This window comes from Vitis riparia, chromosome 2, assembly GCF_004353265.1.
Source record: "Vitis riparia cultivar Riparia Gloire de Montpellier isolate 1030 chromosome 2, EGFV_Vit.rip_1.0, whole genome shotgun sequence".
Lineage (NCBI taxonomy): Eukaryota > Viridiplantae > Streptophyta > Magnoliopsida > Vitales > Vitaceae > Vitis > Vitis riparia.
The window spans coordinates 9,634,504-9,657,584 of record NC_048432.1 but is presented as its reverse complement, the minus strand read 5'-3'; the positions used below and the strand labels follow the sequence as shown (position 1 = coordinate 9,657,584).

The following is a 23,081-nucleotide window of genomic DNA, read 5'->3' as shown; positions in this document are numbered from 1 at the left end:
TTGCATCCCCAATTAGGAAAATCTTTCCTTAGGAAGATTGGAAAACTTCTGCCCTGCGCACAAAGAACATGTAGCACCATAATTCTTGATATTGGAAGCCACTATTATATCTTGTCTTCTTACCAAGAAATTGACTGACATCCCTTCCACAAGACAGAAAAGAGACCATCACAAAGATCCCAAAAAGTGATATTCCTCACAAAAGGTAAAAAGACAGCACTTGCGCAAGTAACTTTAATGGAATACCTCTGATACTTCCAGAATAGGCCACCTTAGCCTTTTCCAATAATAAGTTCTGCACTGCTGCTAGTTATCAATTTAACAGTTGGGGAATCTATATAATATTCAGCACAAAGCTAAATACAGGATCATTCTTCCATGTACTTGATTACAAAACACTGATCCACAAAAGGATTGGTAGCTTTAATGATCCATAAAATTATTTGAAGATTGAAATTAGGGTACACACACTAGGTTAGACCCAGAATGATGAACACTGAACTTAACTATTCTCTCGTTCTTCATGTATAGATAGGGATGAACTAATACAGATAGAAACAAACTAACCCAGGTTCAGCGGCTGCCTCATCAAAGAGAATTATGGATCAAGGAGACACAAGAAGTTCCTGTTCTTATACAGGAGCAGGCTCTGCAATTCGCTTGGCTTCAAGAGTCTTCTCATACTCTTCAATGGATTTGAAAAGTTGCCTTTCCCAAATCCTCCACACCCAACCTTCTAGGATACCACCTTCCCTTCATCATCCTTCTCCATACACCCTAATCTCTGAATTATCTCAATAAATATTGTGGGCCTGCACAAAAGATACAAGCAAAACCAATTAATCCAGCAATATAATGCAACTCCAGAAATATGAGTTTTTTTCTCCAGTTCTTGCCATAGCTATCTTCAAAATGGGGCAGACAGCCTCAAAACACTAGGTATCCAAAAGGGGTGATCAATTATCAACTTAAGATTAGTTCTAAAAAAACAAAATGACAGAGATAAAAGAGACAAAAGATCAACTTTTTAGGGTCTCCCTTGTGCATTAGATTTAGATTTCTTTCCTCCTGAATGATGTTACTGTATCAGTTTAGAGGCTCCTCTCCCATCCTCTGTTTCTACCCATTTATTCCATTTCATCTCTCTGTTGTTGCCCCTTTTACTTTAACAAAAAAAAAAAAAAAAAAATGAAGGAGAAGAAGAAAGGGGAAAATGGTAAAGCCTAGATCCCCTGCATCACCACTCTTCCAACACAAGGATTTAATCAGAATTTCCTGAAACAATAAATATCATTTAATTGGAAAAGAAAACAAAAAGAAAAAACAAAAAAGGTGAATAACAACATATATGGGTTACGGGCATACCTATCACCCAAAGGGTTGGTGAAAGTCTGGAGCAAGGTACCTTGATCATCCTTATCCACCAAAATCCCCAAGTCCTCACAATCTTTAATTTGATCATCTGTCGGCACATCCCTAGCCCTCTTCTTCATATTACGGTAGTAAGTTGGTGGTGGCGAGGGCATGAACTCGAAGCGCCCAACCCCGCTGCGCCGCCTCATCTCCCGCAGTGTCCTGCAAATATCGTCGCTCATCAGCGCCAAATGCTGCACTCCAGCCCCCTCATTGTGCTCCAAATTACGTCTGTATCTGACTCTTTCTCTTTGTTCCAAACACCGGCTCATTCAACCGCAGCATCTCATTGTTGCTGGCTAACACCACCGAGTTCAGCCTACTCTCGCTAGTTCCCACGTCCTCCGCCGTGAACTCTGCCAACTCGTGATATCCATTTAATTGCTTCAAGTACGCGACCACCGGCGCCAGCTCTGGCACGTTACCCACAGTGTGGTCCACCCGCCGGAGCCCCAAGTCCACGGGAAACGACGATCCTTCGTCCACCCATAGAGATGGACCTTGGAGATCACGAAGGAGCCACCCATCGTGACCGGAGGCGACATCGGCCTCGCGCTGTGAGCGACGCTGGTATGGAATGCGCCCTCAGCGTCATTGAAGTCGATGGCCTCGGCGTTTTCTAGATCTCCGGCGATGGATGGAGAATAAGGTGCGGTAAAGAGGAAGTTAAGGTCGCCGGAGTGAGTAAGATAGGAAGCATGGATAACGTTTCCAGTGGAGTTATCGGACTTGACAACAATGGGCATGCCCAAACCCCAGGAGAAGCGGCGGGCTAGATTGGTGGCGTCGGTGGACCAGAACTCGATATGGTGGAACCGCTTGACACTGAAACGATCGGACATGGGGTTGGTGTGCACGAAGTTGGAGAAGCCCGCCAGCTTGAACCTACGCCGTTGTCGCTTGTTTTTCCCATTTCAGTGGCGAAGAAAGCAGTCGCGCGTTGGTCGAAGGCAGGTGTGGACCTGTGGCATAAGAGGGTGGATATTATAGGAATGAAGGAGTCCAGGGAAGGAAGGGAACTTCTGGGCACGTGTTATCAGTGGACTGGTTTAGCCTGTTTGATGTTTCAATAGCTTATGCTTTTCTCAATTACGACGATTCAACTTTTTAAGTACATAACAATGCTGTCAAAAATACAAAACATAATGTTTTTGAAAACATGTTTTAATTTCCTAAGAATTATTGTAAAATATTTTCAGAATTTTTTTAAAACGAAAATTGTTTTGTGAAAAATTGACAAAAAAGAAGAAGCAGCAGCATACGGTATAAAATAGCTTAGTAAATATTATAAATATAAAAAATACTAATATAAGTAAATTATTATTATTTATATCTTTGAAATGAAATATAACGTATGATGTAATGACCCACACCCAACCATCTAGATATTGTCCGTTTGATTCAAAGGCTTTAAGGACTTGCACCCATCAATCAACTATGTAGATATGTTCAAAGGTTTTAAACTGCATGTTTACATAATTAAGGATTAGCACCCAACAGTGTAGATGTTGTCTAGTCTAGAAGGACTCTTATGACTTTAAAATTCATCTACTTTAATTAAGAAGAGTTCATACTAATATAATACCAATAACTTCCTCCCTTATTCGATGTTGAATATCACAAACATTCACCATGTAGACATAATGTCCTCGTTGTTTTCCATGGGTTTTAAGGCATGACATAAAAAGTATGATCTACATATTTTGTTTTTTTATTAAACTATAAATTATTATAAATGGATATATTTTTATATTAAAATAAATTATTTAATTAAGCATATTAGATTATTTTATTAGATAATTTTAAAATAAAAAATACAATTAAAAAAAATGAACAAATGCATTTCAAGTATAATATATAAAAAAATATAATATAATATAATATAAATATAATTTTGATTATATTTTTTTTATTAAATTTTTATAGTAGTGAAAACTCAAAATCAAATAAGGTTTTAATTTTTTTTTTTTAAGTTTTCATTTTTCTTAATCAAAAGCATTTTAAAAAAAAAATAAAAAATAAAAACCGTTTTTAAAAAATATATTTATCTAAGTTCATATAATGATCAACTAAACTTAACTAAAAGAAAATTCATTTTTACAAAAATAAGAATAAAGTTTAAAAATTTATTCTCATATTCACTTTTATCAATATTTTAATTCACCTTTTTGGAATATATCATGTTTCACTACTAATCCAATCATGTTTTCATTTCTTTTATAATGTACTAATCCAAGTTGGGTTTGGTTCCCTCAATAGAATGAGTTGGGATAAAACAAGATAAGATATATATCTTAGGAATCATATGTCATTAGATAGTGTATTCATATCCAATGATACCATTTTTAATTGAATATTTGGATTATATATATATATATATATATATATATATATATATTCTATAATATCATTTTCAATTGAATATGATACCTTTGAATATTATATTAGTATGTGTATTTTCTATAATATCATTTTTAATTGAATATAATATCTTTGAATATAACATCCGGAGGAATTATTTTAGAAAGTAATATATTTAATGAGATATATTGTCATATTTATGTTTAGTTTATAAAAAGAAAAAAAAGGGAATGAAAAACTTATTTATGATTAAAATATCTAGAGTTTATAAATAAAAATATTATATTATATTGATAATTATTATATTTGTGTTTTTAAATTAAAATTTTTTATTTCACTAAATGATAATTAATATAGGAAATTATAAAAGATGAACAAAATAGGCAAAAAGAGTGAAGTTATGATCCATGAAATATGTATACCTTGTATCTTAATATAGGATTATTATATCTCATATTAATATAAGATGATTATATCTCATATAGGGGTGCAACTTAGGTAGGTTGACTTTACATAGCTCAACATTTGGGCAAGTTTAGGCAGTTATTTTCAATGTTATGATTGAGTTGGGGTCATGGTTCACATAGTTTGAACCTAACCTAACCCAAACTTGAGTTAATATTTTTATAACATTTATAATGTATATTATTCTATATAAAAATATTTATTTATTTTTTAGTTTTTTAAAAAATATCAAATTAATTGTATCATATATTTTTATTTTTATTTTTATTTTTTAGAACAATATATAATTTTTTTTTTTGTTGCTATCTTGAAAATTTTCCGTAATTTACTATTTAAATTTTGGTATAAATATAAAGATTTTTTTTTCTTTTTTAAATATTATGGATAGCATACAACCTAATTAACCTAAGTCTAACCCAATCAACCTAAGTCTAATATCACAATCTGAACTCAATTTGAACTTAGAGAAATAAGGATAGGTTGAAATTGAATTGAATACGTCAAGTTAGAATTCAAGTTGGATGGGAGTTGAGTTGATTATTTTTTAAGTTGGATTGAGTTTGAATTAACTATCAATTCGACCAACCTCCCTAAGTTACAACCCTAATCCCATAGGAGATATTAAAAAAAATACATTATTTTATCTCATTTCAACCATAGGCAAGACATATTATCTCATCTTTTATTTTATCTCATATTATATATGAGATATAACATAAATCACATGCTATATCCGAGACATGAATTAGAAAAAGAAGAAAAATGGTCTCATTTCATTAGTGGGAGGAAAAAGACAGTAGACGTCAAACCAAAGAAACACATTGGGAACCATCTTCCAATAAGCAAGTAAGAAAGTTGTAATTTAAGTAATGCTAAATACACCCATATTTTATTTTTTCTTCTCTAGAGAGAAAATATTAGTTTTACAAAAATATAAATATTCTTCTATTTTTATTTTTATTTTAGGTTTTTATCATATTAGATACTAATAATCCTTATAAAAAGAGTCAAACTTGGTATAAAAACAAGTTGATGGAGTAATTGCATATGAACATCTAATATTTATTCACCACAATTCAAACTTGGTATAAAAACAAGTTGATGGGAAAATTATTAATTAGGAATAAGAAATTTATTTTATTTTTAGATTGTTTTTAAAATAAGAATAAAAATTAAAAATTGATTTTCATGAAAACCACAATTCACTTTTTTCAAGATTTTAACCCTTTTTTATATAGCTATGATTCACCACTAATCCAATCATGTTTTCTATTATAGTGTGTACTAAATACACATAAAAGAATTAGAAAATGCATAATAAAGAGGATTTGGAGGAAGAAAAATGGTCTCTATTAGTTTGATTAATAGTGTAATAATAGTAATGTATTGTGGAGGAAGAAACATCTATGTAATGGAAAAGTTGGTATCAGAGCTTCTTTGTGTATTGTAGTATATTAATTAGGAAAGGAGATTGTTGATTCAAATTAATTTTCAGAGTACCGAACTATCTTACCCCATTTAAAGTCTGATTATTTTTGCTTGATTTATTTTGCATCTTCATTTAGTCTGCCTATTTGATATGAATTAATGTATTTTATTTCTTATCCTCCTGGTATATATAATATAGATTATGATCATGTAAAGGAACTTAATAATAGGTTGTATGCTCAACGTAAAGAATTTAGGGAAACTTGTGATAAATTGCATAATTTAAGAACTATTGTAAAAGATTTAACCACTGTATAAAAAACCTAACATCTCTTAAATATTTAAAGGAATACGAGGTAGCTATACAAGAAGCTTTTGACGAACTTTTTGCTACAGAAACTATAATTAAAAGAGAAATTATAAAATATTATATTGATAATTTATATGCTAATTCATCTAATTAGAAATATTAAAAACTAATGAACCCTCATCTACAAACCCAAGAGGTAAAACAATTAAATTTTTTAGTAGAAACATAATTAAAATTAACAAACGTAGTCTTACAAGAACATAGGAAACAAAATCAGGAAGAAAACCAAAATAATATTAATCAAAATAATATAGATTGTTTAAAAGAGATCCAAAAAAGACAAATAAAATCCATAGAAAAACTAAACACAGTCTTAGGAATTAGAAAAGAAGCTGGAAGACTTTAAGAACCATAACTTGCTAAGAAATAACCTAAATTATATTAAAGGACAATTAGTTAGAGAAGAAAAATTTGTTAGAAAGGAAATAGAACAAATACAATTAGAACAATAAAATTTAAGAGAAACTTTAGAAAAGGTTAACCAAAAAGTAGATAAACTTTTAAAACAAAGAAATATAGTATCATCAAAAGGAACAAAAATTAAATAACCTTTTAAAACAATTTGAAAACTTCAGTTTAGGAGAAAAACCAGTAATTAGAACAGAATGAAAAAGAAATCCTTTTGAACCAAAAAGTTTAGCAATAAAACCATGGAAATAGTAGAAGCAATAAACCCCAAAGATAATGTAAAAGAATTTATTGAAGAAAAATTAAAGAAGGCAGTAAAAGAAGTAACACCTTACAAAAAACAATTAGTTCAAAATGATTATATAACTAGATTTTTAAACCAACATACTATAAGTTCAATAGGAAATATTGTATATTTAGATTTAGTATCTCCAGAAACAAAACATAAATTATTAAAAAAATAAAACCAATAACTATATGCATCTAGGAATAATAGGACTTCATCGTAAAGAAATTGGAGCACTTATAAATATTAACCTTTTAGATACTAGAAACAATACAATAGGATGAACTCTTTTAGCTAGCGCAGAAGTTAATATGAACCAAAATTATGCAGTCATTGGCTGTATACCTCAATTTTGTATAGATCTTAAGGAATTCACAGAAAAAATAAAAATAACTGTAAATACTAAAGGTTATGATATGGAATTAGGAAGTAAGAACCTTAGCATAACTATAGGATTTATAGGAAAAACCACCAATGCTTTAAGTTTAAAATGTATGATGGAATTTGATGATATAGTAAAAACCTTTGGAAGTAAGACTGTAAAAATGATAGAAGCAAAACCCGTTAATATAGATTATTTGTTTGGACGAGAGTGAGAATTACCCCAAATAAATAAACCAGTAATAAAATATCCAATATCTAGTAGTTTATATGAAAACCAAGATGGAAGTGCAAGTATAACCTTTGGAAATTATAAAACTGTAAATATAGAGGTAGAGTCAGATAGTGAGAAGGAAACTGTAAATGTTATACAAGAAGATATTTTACTAAACATTGAGACAGTAGAAAACCTATACAAAAACTCAGAGTTAGTCAATATAATGTTAAAGGAATTTAGTAACCCAACGTTATTAGAAGAATGGGTAGATCAAGAAAACTTTGTTGATATAATGTGTAAAAACTACACTGATGAGCAAATAATAGAACAACTTTATAAAACCAACTTGATAAAAAAACTGGTAGATATAGAAATAATAAATCAATTTACTATTCAACTAAAAGTTAAAGATAACATAGAAATAGTCTCAAATGAGTTAGTAAATACAATAAATGAAGAAAAAGAATTTGTAAATGTAAAAAATGAAATAGTAAAGTATAATAAGTTGTATAGTAAGCCAAAAGGACCTCAATGGAAAACTAAAACAGAACCTTCTAGTTCTTTGCAACTAATATATGAATATGGAACAATATTAGATATAGATAGTGCACAAGATCTTAGGAAAACCATAGAAAATTAGGAACAATTGTTAAATTCAGCAGGTGTAGTAGTATCCTTTGAAAACCAACAAGAAATTTATGAATTTTGTAAAAGTACCCTTAGAGGAACTGTATTACAATTCTTTAGAAACATGGAATAAGAAAACAATAGCTATTTTCAAGAAGTTAGAAATAATTTTAGCATATCTGTATTTATAAATTTAATAAAACTATATTTTTTAGGAACAACTCAAGAAGATGTAAAAGAACCCACAATATATCTCCATAAGTTAAAACAATTGAAGTTATGTAACCTTTCGTATATAAGGTAATATGAACAAAAATTTAGGAAATATGCAATCCTTGCTAGAATAGATAGAACCCCTGAATATTTAAATAAATATATATTAAAAATACAAGGACCCGTAGGATTGAGGCTATGGAATGAATTTACAACATCCAAATATAAAAACTCTCCTTACATAGGTGCTAGAATAGAATTTGTAAAAAATTGGTTAGAAAGAGAATGTGTAAGTATAGGAGAAAGAAGTCAAATAAAGAAACAAGACATAAATAAACAACTTTGTAGAAAATTACATATAGGAGAAAACCTAGATATAGGATGTAGAGAATATAAGTTTAGAAAACCCAAGAAATATAATGAAATTTTAAGAAGAAAGTCAAGAACCTTTTATAAAAAACGACCGTACCAAACAAGATATAAAAAACTTGGAAAGTTTTGGATAAAAAGAAAAAGACAGTGTAAATGTTATTTGTGTGGTTAGGAAGGCCATATAAGACCTGAATGTCCTAAACTTAAAAAACCATTAAATGAAATAAATAGAAAAACCCAAGTAAAAATAAACCTAATAAATGAGTATTAGGTAGATAGTGAAGAAGAAGAACTTATTAGTGAATTAGATTTTGAAAGTGAAAATTCAAGTGTGTATAGTATAGATGATAGTGAAACTGAAAAAGAAGAAATTTGTATGATCATTGAAAAAGAGGAAAATCAACCTAAGAAAACCCCTTTAAATTTAGAAAACCTTGTACAACCTTTAGAAAGTAAAATAAAACCTTATAATATATGGGAAGATTTACAACTAATAATTAAAGAAAAAATCTCAAAAGAAGAGGAAGGCAATTGTTCAAACCCTAAAGAAACAGAAGAACCAAAAAGTCCTGTAAAAGAAATAAAAGAACCACTAAATCCTGAAAAAACAACCATACAAACAATAGAATAAGTAAATATGGCAAATAAAGTTAAATCTATTATTTTTCCAACAACAATTAAATTAAAAACCATAGAATTAAAGGTAGACACAATGTTAGATACTGGAGCCAGTAAAAACCTTTTATTTGAAACCTTAATACCTCAGGAGGACCAGCAAACATTAGTTCAACCAGTATATTTCAAACGTACCAATTATAATTAATAACATAACCTTAGTGTTACCCCAAACATATCTTGTACCTACTATAAGTTTATATCCTTTTATTTTAAGTTTAAATTTTGTACATTCTTTTCAAGGAGGGATAACAATACAAAATAACCAAGTCAGTTTTCATCCTAAAACCACAACAATTGTTTATACAAACATGGAAAATGTATTAAATAAAAATCATAATGTAACATCTCATCAAATTAACAAAGTAGAAGCACAAAAGGATAGCATAATTAATGACTACTCGGAACAATTAAGAAATGCAGATAGATTAAAAAACCTTATATTAGAAGCAGAAAAAATAGGAATCATAGGATAAGATCCACAAAAACATTGGAATAAAAATAAAATAACTTGTAAAATACCAATTAAAAACCTAGATTTAACAATAAAAACAATAGATATAGCATGTAACCTTATAGATACAAAAGAATTTAAAATCCAAATAGAAGAACTGTTATAAAATAACCTCATAAAACCAAGTTTCAGTCCCCATAGATCCTCTACCTTTTTAGTTAGAGGAAAAACTAGGATGGTTATTAATTATAAAAGATTGAATGATAACACATATGATGATGCCTATAAAATTCCAAATAAAGATTCTTTAACTAATTATATTCAAGGATGTAAATACTTTTCTCAGCTAGATTGTAAAAGTGGATTTTGGCAAATTAGATTAGAAGAAGATAGTAAACCATGGACAACGTTTTCATGTCTTTGTGGATTATATGAATGGAATGTAATGCCATTTGGACTAAAAAATGTTCCTCAGATATTCCAACGAATGATGAATAATATTTTTGGTAAATATTCTTTTGTTCTAGTATATATTGATGATATTCTTGTTTTTTCATATACTCTTCAGGAACACATAAAGCATTTATAATTTATTTTTGAAAAACTAATTAGTCATGGATTAATAGTAAGTAAAAAAAAATTGAAATTATGTAACACCTAAATAGAATTTTTAGGATTAGAATTAGAGGATGGACAAATAAAATAGCAAGATCATATAGTACAAAAAATAAATAATTTTCCAGATAAACTCGAAGACTTAAAAACCCTTCAAAGTTTTTTAGGATTATTAAATTATGCTAGGCCATATATTAAAAACCTTAGTAGATTAGCTGGACCCCTTTATAATAAAACAAAAAACACAGGGCAAAGATATTTTAACCAAGAAGATATTAAACTTGTACAGAAAATAAAAGAACTTGTGAAGCATCTCCCAACCTTACATTTACCCTTAGAAAATGAATATAAAATAGTTCAAACTGGTACTAGTCAAATAGGATGGAGAGGTATACTTTTAGCAATAACTAATATAGGAGAAGAAAAACTTTACATATATTGTAGTGGAACTTTTAATGATTATCAAAAGAACTTAGTTCTATAGACTTAGAATTTGAAACAATAATATTAGTCTTAGAAATTTTTTAATTATTTTTAAACCAAGAACAATTTACTTTAAGAACTGACTGTGAGAATATTAAAAAATTCTTTGAAAACAAAAATTCTTTAAAACTGTCCACCAAAAGATGGATAAAGTTTCAAAACTCTTTAATTGGTTTCAAACCAAAATTTGAACATATTAAAGGAAAAAAAAAATAATATATTAGCAGATTGGTTAAGTAGACAAATAATTAATAATGTCAATAATACTAATGATTGATTTTATGATTATAGGAACATGGCTCAAAGAAAACCCACTAAAGCTAAAACCTTTCAATATGGAACCATATGTTAGAATGAAGTGTTGAATCCAAATTTGAGGTTTAACTCTTTATTTTCTCAAAACATTTTTGAAGAACATAAGGTTATTGTAGATAACTTTTGGTCTCTAAAATTACATAGTTTTTCGACCAAAATTTAGAATACGCTTATGGAAAAACTGTGTCAGCTTTAGCCCAACATTTACAAAACCTTCAAAACCAATTGATTACCTTAGAAACCCAAAAATTTCAAAACCTTAAAATCCAAGAAAATCAGGAAAAACTGATAGAAAATTTGAAATCCAATACAGTGTCAACTAGCTAAACCAGTTGTTAGAACAGTTAACCTAAAGTGATTAGTTTAATTAAGAAATCAGCTATTCTGACTGAACAATATGAAAAACTTGTTGTTAAAAACCTAATTGGAGTTGATAACTACTCTTTAGTTGAAACTTTTTTTTTTTTTTTTTTTTTCTGCAAACCCAATATAACAAAATTTTTAAATATCAAGAACTTTTGTATAAACATTTTAGAACCAAAAATGTCGGGATAAAAACAGGGTATATGGCATATCATGACCCTGAATTTTTCTTTGTTATATATTTAGCATATATAAATATGTCTGTTGTAAATAGAGAAAATTTTGATTTAGTACCCTAGCCTCATGGATCAGGGAATTTTAAAAAATGTTTTTATGAACCATATATCTCAAATCCCTGAAAATTTCCCAGAAAAATTGAAAGATATTTCAACTTATCTTTTTAAAACCGAAAAACAGATAGACATTTCTTTTGAAACCATTCCACCTTTATTTCAAACCGATGGATCAGTAGCACCAACCTATCACCATGTATATATAAAACACAATAAAGAACTACTCTTCCCTCAACAAGAACCAGAATGGGAAATGACTCGTTCGAATGAATTTTTAGAATTTTTTACTCGCTTTAAAGCTTTTCAAATCTATGATCTTAGACCAACCCGAAATAAATTATTTCATCTTATTGGTGAAACAAAAACCATGTCTATATGGAGAGTCAAACCTTTAGAACACATCATTGTTCCAAAACCTTTTATTATTTCTGAAGAATTGAATTTTATAACCGAACTCAGTGTAGATATACCAGAACCATCTTCTTACCTCAGCGATGACGCATTATTTTGGAAAAACCTAGACGATGAAAGTTATCATAATTTGCAAAATGCAATGGAAGGATGATGTCCGCAATGACGACATTGAAGCAGTAAATGCGTCTTCAACTACAAAAATTTAATATAGCGGCACAAGCTCAGAAGCAGTAAAGCCATTTACAAGCCACGTATTATGCATGTGATAGAAAAAAGAAGAAAAAAACAAGAGGAGAAAGTGGAAGAAGTACCAGTTGGATGGTAAAAGAAAACAAAAGTCAAATCTCATAAAAAAATTTACCATCTTTGTATTTATTTTGTAGTTATTTTGTACCAAACCTCTGAATACCTTGTAAATATTTTTTCTACCATCCATCAATTGTCTCAACGACTTAAATTAAATTAAATTTCACCTGTCACTTGTAAAAGCTTTGTCTATAAATTAGTTGTAGTAGAAGAAAGAAATGATGGGTGTCCCTATGTCTGAAGGAGAGTAGAAAAAAAAGTGTGAAAAGTGAGAGCAAAGTATCAAGTGGAGCAATCATCTGTATCTTGTAAATCTATCAGCAATAAGAAAGTAAGAATTTTCTATTAAATTTCTGCTTTCATTTAGAATTTATTTTATTTTGTGTATTTTTCTTACCCTTAGGGAGTAAAAGGGGTAAAAAGGTAAAGTAGGGAAATGAAAATTATTTGAATTATTTTTTAGTTTTCTTTACTAGTTAATACATGCAATATACATGGATCCTTTTTATATATAATGTTCCTGTCAAGATTAAAAACAAATAAAATCGGGTTATTTAGAAAATTTTGGGTGAAAAATCAGGTTTTAAAACTAGAGTCTTTAGTCTTAACCCTTAGCCTGTAACCCGTTTTTGTCCAAAAATTGGTGTGTTAAGGAGACTTTGTCTGGTCAAAAAAGGGGTATTACCTTGACACAAAGTGATGTTTTAAGATTTTGATTTTAGTTACTTGAATTTTTGAGATATCCGATTTCAAAAACTTAACTTTTATGCATTAAATGGTTTCATACGTTTCATACTATAAACTGAGAAACTTAGCTTTTATGCATTAAATGGTTTCATACATTTCATACTATAAACTAAGAGCTTTAAGTTTAAAACATATTAAAATAATAAGTGTTTGAAAATGTTTATATTAAAATAATAATTGTTTGAAATGTTTATATTAAAATAATATGTATTTGGAAATGTTTATATTAAAATAATGAGGATAATAAATTCATTTACACTCTAATTGAATTTAAAACTTTAATGAACGGAGATTTCAAAACCTTTGTCATTACCTTGACTGTGTGCCAACAGCAAACTGTTGTTGCAACTGATGTTGATGGGAAAAGTTGGTATTTTTTAATAATTTATGTTTTGTTTTTGGAGATACTAAATCTAAATATACAATATTTCCTATTGAACTTATAGTATGTTGGTTTAAAAATCTAGTTATTTTAGAATTTTGAACTAATTGTTTTTTGTAAGGTCTTACTTCTTTTACTGCTTTCTTTAATTTTTCTTCAATAAATTCTTTTACATTATCTTTGGGGTTTATTGCTTCTATTATTTCCATGGTTTTATTACTAAACTTTTTGGTTCAAAAGGATTTATTTTTAGTTCTGATCTAATTACTGGTTTTTCTCCTAAACTAAAGTTTTCAAATTGTTTTAAAAGGTTATTTAATTTTTGTTCCTCTGATGATACTATATTTCTCTGTTCTAAAAGTTTATCTACTTTTTGGTTAACTTTTTCTAAAGTTTCTCTTAAATTTTGTTGTTCTAATTTTATTTGTTCTATTTCCTTTCTAACAAATTTTTCTTCTCTAACTAATTGTTCTTTAATATAATCTAGGTTATTTCTTAGCAAGTTATGGTTCTTAAAGTCTTCCAGCTTCTTTTCTAATTCTTAAGACTGTGTTTAGTTTTTCTATAGATTTTATTTGTCTTTTCTGGATTTCTTTTAAACAATCTATATTATTTTAGTTTATATTACTTTGGTTTTCTTCATGAATTTGTTTCTTATGTTCTTGTAATACTATGTTTGTTATTTTTAATTGTGTTTCTACTAAAATTTTTAATTGTTTTACCTCTTTGGTTTGTGGATAAGGGTTCATTAGTTTTTAATATTTTATAATTAGATGAACTAGCATATAAGTTATCAATATAATATGTTATAATTTCTCTTTTAATTAGGGTTTCTGTAGCAAAAAGTTCGTCAAAGGCTTATTGTATAGCTACTTCGTATTCGTTCAAATATTTAAGAGAGGTTAGGTTTTTTATATCAGTGGTTAAATCTTTTATAGTAGTTCTTAAATTATGCAATTTATCACAAGTTTCCCTAAATTCTTTACATTGAGCATACAACCTATTATTAAGTTCCTTTACACGATCATAATCTATATTATATATACCAAGAGGATAAGGAATAAAAGACATTAATTCATATCAAATAAGTAGAGTAAATAAAGATGCAGAATAAATCAAGCAAATATAATAAGACTTTAAATGAGGTAAGATAAAGTTCAATACTCTGAAAATTAATTTGAATCTACAGTCTCCTTTCCTAATTAATATACTACAATACACAGAGAGACTTTGATACCAAGTTTTCCCATCAACATCAGTTTCAACAACAGTTTGCTATTGACTATAATTTATTGATATGTGAATTTTTGAGAAATTGTTGGAATATTTTTGGTGATTTTATGGTGGAAAAATAATCATGTTTGATTATTGGAAATTATTAGAATGTTTGGAAAATTATAAAATTGTGGTATAAGTTATAATTTATTGATATGTGAATTTTTGAGAAATTGTTGGAATATTTTTGGTGATTTTATTGGGATTGTTGGAATTGTTGGGAAATTTTGGAATTGTGATATGATTGTAATTCCAATGATATTGGTAATACATATGAATGAGAGTAATTAACCTAATGGCATGCATTTGCATCATGGTTGTGTGAAGAAAGGATAAAAACTATGAAAAGTGCATGAAATGGCAAAAGAAAGAGAAAAATGAATAGTGATGAAAAGTAAAGGCCCGTGTGAGGTGAATTAAGAAGGGAGAGAGATCCCTATGGTGAAAGACCCAAAATTTTACCCCAGGAAGACTCTGAATGGGGAGTTTATTTGGGTGTGGACGCGTATCATTCGGTGAAAGCCCGAGAACGACAATGCATTGTATAAGTGTGTCACACGTTCATATGCATTTTATTTAATTGTTGAATATTGTGGAATTGTGTATAATTATATAGATTAAATTATGTGGGTTGATCAATGTTGTTGAAATGCTTCTTTTATGTTCTTTTGAAACTTAGTAATCCCCATTAACCCCTTGGGTGTTAGGCACCCTACTGGGCAATATGGAATGCTCACCCCTTCCTTTTTACATATTTTTAGATGCAAATATCACTCCTAAGGATCCATAGGTGGGGTAGGGAGGACTTCAGGATACCCCTGGAGCGGCCTAGTGGAGTGTGTTGTATTTATTGTGTTTGTGGTTTTGGGGCTTGTTTTAGTAAATTGTGAACTATGAATTTGTAATGAGTCTCTATTTTGATTAAATTGTTCAACTGTGAACTTTTATTTTTGGACTATAATGATAATTATTAAATCTTGTTGCTTTTGAGTAGTGATTGGGATATTGTTAGTTGGTGAGAACTCTAGTGTGATGTATGTGTAGAAAAAAAATTTTTCATAGTGTTTTGGTTGACTGCCAACGTGGTGTAGGAGGAATCCTTAGGGTTAAACCTTTGACCTGGGGTCATGGGCCAAATTTTGGGTCGCCCACAATTTGGGTCGTGACAATAACCAACCACATGCAATTTTTTGAAAATATGCAAATAAATAGATAAATAAATAAAGAAAAATAAACAAATAACTAAACAAATAATACTAAATAAAAATAAAAAAATAAAAAAAATAATCAATCAAGTACATGTGAGTATTAAAAATGCAAATAATTCAAACTACATAAGTCATATAGGAATTACCTAAAGGTGACCAAAATAGACCAAGGTACATCAAGATGGGCCAAAGTGTGCCTAAATGGGCTTAGATGAATCTAAATGGGCCTAGGTGAACCCAAGTGAGTTGGGTACTTAGTGGGCCTAGATAAACTTAAGTGAGTTGGGTACTTAGTGGGCCTAGATAAACTTAAGTGAGTCAGGTAAGTCTAGATTGGCCTAAGGTGGGATTAGATAAGCCTAAGGTAGGCCAAGGTATTCCTAAATGAGCTATCATAGAAAGAAAGAAGGAAAATCCTATATCTAACTTGGAGCTGTCAAGGGTCATAATGAGGGGCTAGATAAATCCCTCAATCAAAGTCTTTAAGAATGGCTTAAGGAATTAAGCCACATGAATAGCAATGGGTGCCGGGAACTATTGTGGAGTATTGAAAAAACACTTAATAGGGCACAAGAGAAGCACAAGAATATACCTAGTATCTTATGTGCTCGAAGGACAAAATTGAGGGTCTACAGGTGCCCCAAGCAAGTGGAGTTGCTAGACAAGTGTTTCTATTTTGTTGAAATGATAAGCCCATTCTTCTATCATAGTTTGCATTGTGCAGTTTAGTAGAGGAGTTGGAAGAAGAATCATGTAGAGTGTGTAAATAAGGTTTTAAATCTTACTACATTTTGATATCGAAAGTAATTTAGATGGGATATAAGAGCTAATATATATAATTATTAAATGAGAGAGATAAAAAAAAAGTAAATAAAAAATAAATTTAAGTTGAATCATGTCCAACCAAATTTGTAGTTTTTTTTTTTGCTACTATTATTATTATCACAAAATGATTTTAAAATATATAAATGATTAATTTTTATTCTATTTAGATTTATTATATTTAAACTTGGTACTTTTTAATATAAAATCAAATAAAAAACTTCAAAGGGTAAAATATCTTTGGAATTTTCATTTAAACATGTTTTTTTTTTCATTTTTCATTTTTCAGTTTTTATGATTGAATAAAAGTGACAAACCTTTGAAATTGCATGTTGAGCAACACCTTTGCATCAAGTCAAAAGGCCTCTAGGTTAATTATATCCCTCATTCCCTCTAGAGTCCAATGTGAATGCAATAGTTGGTATGGAATGCAAATAAATCATGTCTCCTCATTTCTAGGTCATTATGCAAAATAGAACTATTGAGATAACCTGACATGTATTATTTATGATATGCTATACACAACTTATTGAATCTTAATCATTTGTGTGACATGAAGCTCATGCACCATATGTGATACAAACCACCATTAAAAAAAAAAAAAAAAACTTGATCACTAGTATTATAAAAGAAAAGGTTTTGGTCTATAAAACTCAATGCAAAAATTAAGAGGTTTGTAAGAACACATCAAAAGATTAGCAACAACCTACACAAAAAATAAAACAAGAAAAATTGTGACTAGTCTCAACAAAAGCACTTCTCAATTTATGAAACACTTTATAGTTTATACTGCCAGTCACAAAACCACACAATTTAATATTATCTCAAGAGAACTTCATCTAATCTTAGAAGAAATTGTCATAGTCTCCATTCAAACAATCTTAAGTTCCCTTTTTTGTTTCCTTAGCTTTGTACTTCATGTGGAACTCCATATGTGGCTCTCATATGAATCTAAGAAAAGGAATACATTTCAAAAAGTTTTAGATAAAAATAAGAGTGCTTCTCCTCATCAAGTAATAAATACTTCAATCACACAATATCATCTTATATGCAACAATGAAATAAATTAGTTGAACTTGAAGTATTAGTACTTAAATCTAATAATGGTTCCTATATGAATAAAAGAGCAAGCTTATACAATAAAATCTAGGACTTATATATGTATAGAATTAAACTAAAATCGAATTAACATTTCTAATCATTCATCATCCAATATTTATTCTTATTTAGATTTAATTTGAATATATTTATTCTCAATAATTGGAGTTATTTTCTAGTTTTCAATCATCCATGATTCTACTAACATGTTAATGAGACAATTGATGATAAAAAGAAATAAAGTGGGCATGAAATTCATGCACATGAAAAATGTATTACTCATGATAACAAAGATAGTATCCATGGAAGAAAAAGGTAGTACTCATACAGGAAAAAAATAGTACCTATATAGATAAATGTCATACTTATCTTTGATGACACCATGAATTTTCTTCCATTCAACAATGGAAAATAAAAAGGTGTGAGAGAGACATATTCAAATATCTGAATTGTCAAATATTATTTGTTTCCATTTTCAATTGTATACCAACGAATTTTTCATATTAGTCAAACTTGGGAATAAATGCATTTACCTAGACTAGAGATATCCTCTATGCTTCATGATATATAAAACTATCTCTACGAAAGTCTAAATAAACTACCTACCATAATAAATCATTTCACATTCTCTCAGTTTTACAATATTACTTCATAATTGGTTCAAAAATTAGATTTTTTTTTTTTTGTGAATAAAAAAAATCAAGGAACACTGATAAATTAGTTTTTCCTTTTGAAAACATGTCAATCTCCTATTGGCATACAATAGGAAATTAATTCAAGTAAATTTTTGTTTATTTAACTGATGCAATTAGTTAAACTTTAGCCTTCACAGCAAGAGGGAAATCATACGTAAACTAATTTGAAACCTCTAAAAAACACCATTAATTATAATACAAAAAAGGTCTTAATTGCACATGAGTTCACTAGATTAATAAAAAGAAAACTTTGAAGAACATATTACAAAGAATGGTGTATATTGCATTCAATTGATTATCCTATACCATGATAATGTTATAAAAATTAAATATCTTTATCAAAATGACTCTAAAAGGATAAAATATCAGCTCAAAAAGTAATTAACAGGGAAACTATTATGTAATAGAATTGAGCATTCAAGGTACTACTACATTTTGAAGTAGTGAAGTTAAATATCTGAACTCTAACTATCAAAATGATTCTAAAAAGTTTGAAACCCGGGACAAAGAATTGTTCAAATCAACATCTAAAATCAATATGTGATGGAGCGACTAATTAGCTATAGTCCTCAAATAAGACTCAACCCTTTCTTAACTAATTAGGCACGACCTTCCTACATTTTCTTTTCTTGTATTTGTTCTTAGATATTACCACTCTAGCTCTCTAATATGGTAGCAACCAACCAACCTTAAAAGGAACCACGACCACCATAAATAGAATCCTCATTTTCTTTCTAGTTTCCCCAAAAGGGATGTAATGATAAAAAAAATTTTCATTTTGTTGAAATTTATATATAGCAATCATAAAAATTATATAAACATTACATAAAAAACAATAAACTCAAAGCTCTTATCAAAACTTTCCAATGATGTAGATGTAGAACCTAGATAATTTCTTTTAATAAAGCTTGGTCTATTTACCTTCCTTGGAGCATCACTTTTTCCTAGTGAGTACGTGGGAAAAGAGTCCTAATCATGGATTAATACTTTGTGTTTTTTTTTTTTTTTGGTTCAACTCCAAGACAAGAAAGGAAAATAGAAGAAAAACATGGGTATATGCACAAACCTTAACATGTCTCTCATTCACTTTGAGAGAATGAATATTAATAAAAAATAATCTCAATATACAAACCAATTATAGAGAACTAAGTTCAGAAGAATAAACACACAAAATGAGCATAGATAATACCCAACATGAAACAAACATCATGCATTCCAAACCACTATATCTTGGGGCTATTGTGTGTTGCATAGTAGAGTACTCTACGATAAAAGTTTTGATAATGTACATCTTCTATTAAATAGTTGATAAATTATCAAATTGATACAGGCTTGTAATATCATTCGACTTCACTATTAATTACATACCAATCATATGGTTTCTTGCATAAGCTATGGGCTTCATGCTAAATGGAAAATATTAGAAATTTTAATTCTTCTTTCCTAAGAGGAAGAATAGGTTGAAGAATGAGTATGCTCAAGATTTGGAAACAAAATATTGGTAATAAAACAAGTAATGAATGACTCTCTACATCATACAAAACATATATTTATATACAAATCTTTATGTTTAACCTAATAAAATTTCAAAAAAAAAAAAAAAATTACTTCAACATTCATAAAATATAGAATACTTTGGCTAAAAACTTAAGTCAGAATATTTGAAAGTTTTTGTTCAATTGCAAAACAATTGCACAAAAATATCATCCCAAAACCCAATTAAAAATTACATAGACACCATTTTTAAATTCATTTTATTGTGAAATAAGATCTCTGTTTTTAACCATTACTTTTGCTATTGAATAACTTGGAAAATATTTGGCATCTTGCATTTTCTATTCAAGGGCTCTAATGCATTTCTTACAGAGACTCAAAATCTCACTCATTTCCACACCAAAACCAATTAAACTATCAAATCTCTAAAAAAAATATAGTGAAAGAAGATTTTTTAAAAAGAAATGTCTCCACCATACTAAATTGTGAAAGACACCAAATCTAAATCCTCATAAAATCAACTATAGGTACAAACTCAATCTCAACAATTACTACCCAACATTAACTAAAAACATGAAATCAAACGGTCAATCTCTACTATTCTGAATTTTGAGAAACTAAGCACCAATATTAGATCCCCACACAACCAAAATTTGAACCCAGACTCAAAATCTGACTCATTACCACACCAAAATAAACTAAAACATAAAATTAAAGCACCCGTCTCAACTATCCTAGGTTTTGAAAAAGTTAGGCACCAAAACTAGATCCTCATAAAATCAAAATTCCAAACACTTACTCTAAATCTCACCAACTATAACACCAAAAGTAACTAAAAATACAAAACTAAAAGCACTAATCTAACCTATCTCAAAACCTAAAGAAAAATTATATAAAAACACAAAAAATAAACCATACAAATTCCTAAGGAAAATGATAATAAACCAAACCTTAGAAAATTAAACAATATACCAGAGAAAAAAAAAACAAATAGCATAGAATACCTCTAAAATCAACTAATTCGAGTTGAAAATTATTTCAACAATTCATACCTGAAAAGAAATCAACCTTGAGAAGTTGAAAAAAATAAATCTATATTAAATTTAGTTGCGATTGAAAACAATAGCAAGTAATAAACTTAATCACCGATGAAAGATAAAGAGAGATAGAGAGCAAGTAAGAATATTGAAGTGTGAAGAATGGGAACCCTAAGAAAGACTTTGTTGGTACAGTGCCAACCGGATAGAGTTCGTCTAGCTTCTCTAGAGTCAAACGGGCTTCTTCCCTGTACAAAAAAATGTTCGGACAGGTGGTTCGAGCACGCCACTCTGAAGCTTAAGTCATAAAAGAAATAGGACGGGTCTAATTCTTTCCAATGACTCCGTACACGCGTACCTTTTTCATACTTCTCATGGGGTTTTTATAGAACGGATGGCATCGTTGTCATAGCGTTGATGGTGCCTTCATGTCTTTTCTGTGATGGTCGTTGCCATTAAGGCGAAAATCAGGCCTTAGCAAGAGAGTCAATGTCATTATCTCTACGTGGATTGGGCAATCATACCAAACAAAATCCGCTAACTAGTATCATTTGTTGGCTGTCAAGTAAGAATCTCGGACCATGTAGTTGACTATACATTTATGTTTGTCAATGTCGCAGATTGCACGTAGCAATTAATAGACATTGACTTTCAGGCATAAATGTCATCTTGGCCATTGCTCAGGCACTGGATGTGATTATACATCTGCTCAATGCTTGGAGTCTCCGTCTATGTTGGTTAATCCATCTGGAAATCTCAATTGACATGGTCTATCCATTCCGTCTGGCTCTTAGAAAGAAGAAAATCTATTTTCTCTTGCCTCAGACGAAGTTTGTTTTGGTTTAGATGAATGGCTCTAGACGGATGATCTGCTTACCTTGGACGGACCAAGGGTTTTTGATTTGGGGGAGGACACGTGAAGGGAAACCCCCTACAATGCCCCTTTAATCCGTTTGCTACTATTCAGTCAGGTAGTCGACGGGTTGAGGCAAAATGGATTAATTGTCTTATTCAGGTTATTTGGGCGCTTAGGAACACGTGTCATTTGGGACTACAATGATGGGTCACATTAATCAAGGTTGGTTGTCAGGCGGCTCACCTCTTCAGTTGGATTTGGGAAGCGTTTTCAAGAGGCTTGTCCTTTGGAATACCTAGGGTTTTGGATCCCTATAAATAGAGGGGTTCCACACTTTTTGAGTCACCTTTTGGCCTTTTCCCACTTTGGAGTTTCTTTGCCCGCGTTGTACCTCTACCACCGCTATCTTTACCACCGGTTGTCCTTCACCTTCCTCGTTGTCGTCCTTAGGCTTGCTTCTAGTGGATTTCTTCCCCGCTAGAGAGCGCTCATTCCTGACTCCGATAAATTTTCCACTGCTCATTTTTCTTTCTGTTTATTGTTCTTTTTTGAACCGCGACGATGGTTGTTTGGTTAAAGAGAAAATGAACACCTTGGCGTCTAGATTCTAGGGTTTTTTTTTAGTGTTTTTGCTTTGGAAATGATGATTGTGTTGAAGGTCAGACTTAGGGCTTCTTAGGTTCCCTCTTTTGCTCTTATGTTGTCAGTGCATTCGACGTTGGTTCATGTTTTTTATCCTGTTGTTGTCGCGTTGGGATGATGAGAGCGATCATTCCTCTGTTTATTGGCTAAGGGACTTACTTTGCAATTTTCGGTAGCCAATCCGTCTAGGCTTTGGAATTTTGGTCTGTCTAGGTTTCTTGTTGTATTGTTGAGGCAACGTTGAATGACGAATCGGTCAGGTGATCGATTCTAATAACTGCGTTGTCCAGGACAGGTTTCCACACGACCTAGTTCCACTTGGCATAATGGCAAGAGGAGTCGTTTCTACCAACAGAAGGCCCTAAC

The 23,081-nt window shown here is 30.0% G+C and overlaps 1 pseudogene; it reads right to left on the bottom strand.

The window, feature by feature from the left end:
• Positions 1–310: 310 nt before the first annotated feature.
• Positions 311–22,596, bottom strand: LOC117930250 (annotated as a pseudogene).
• Positions 22,597–23,081: the final 485 nt, after the last annotated feature.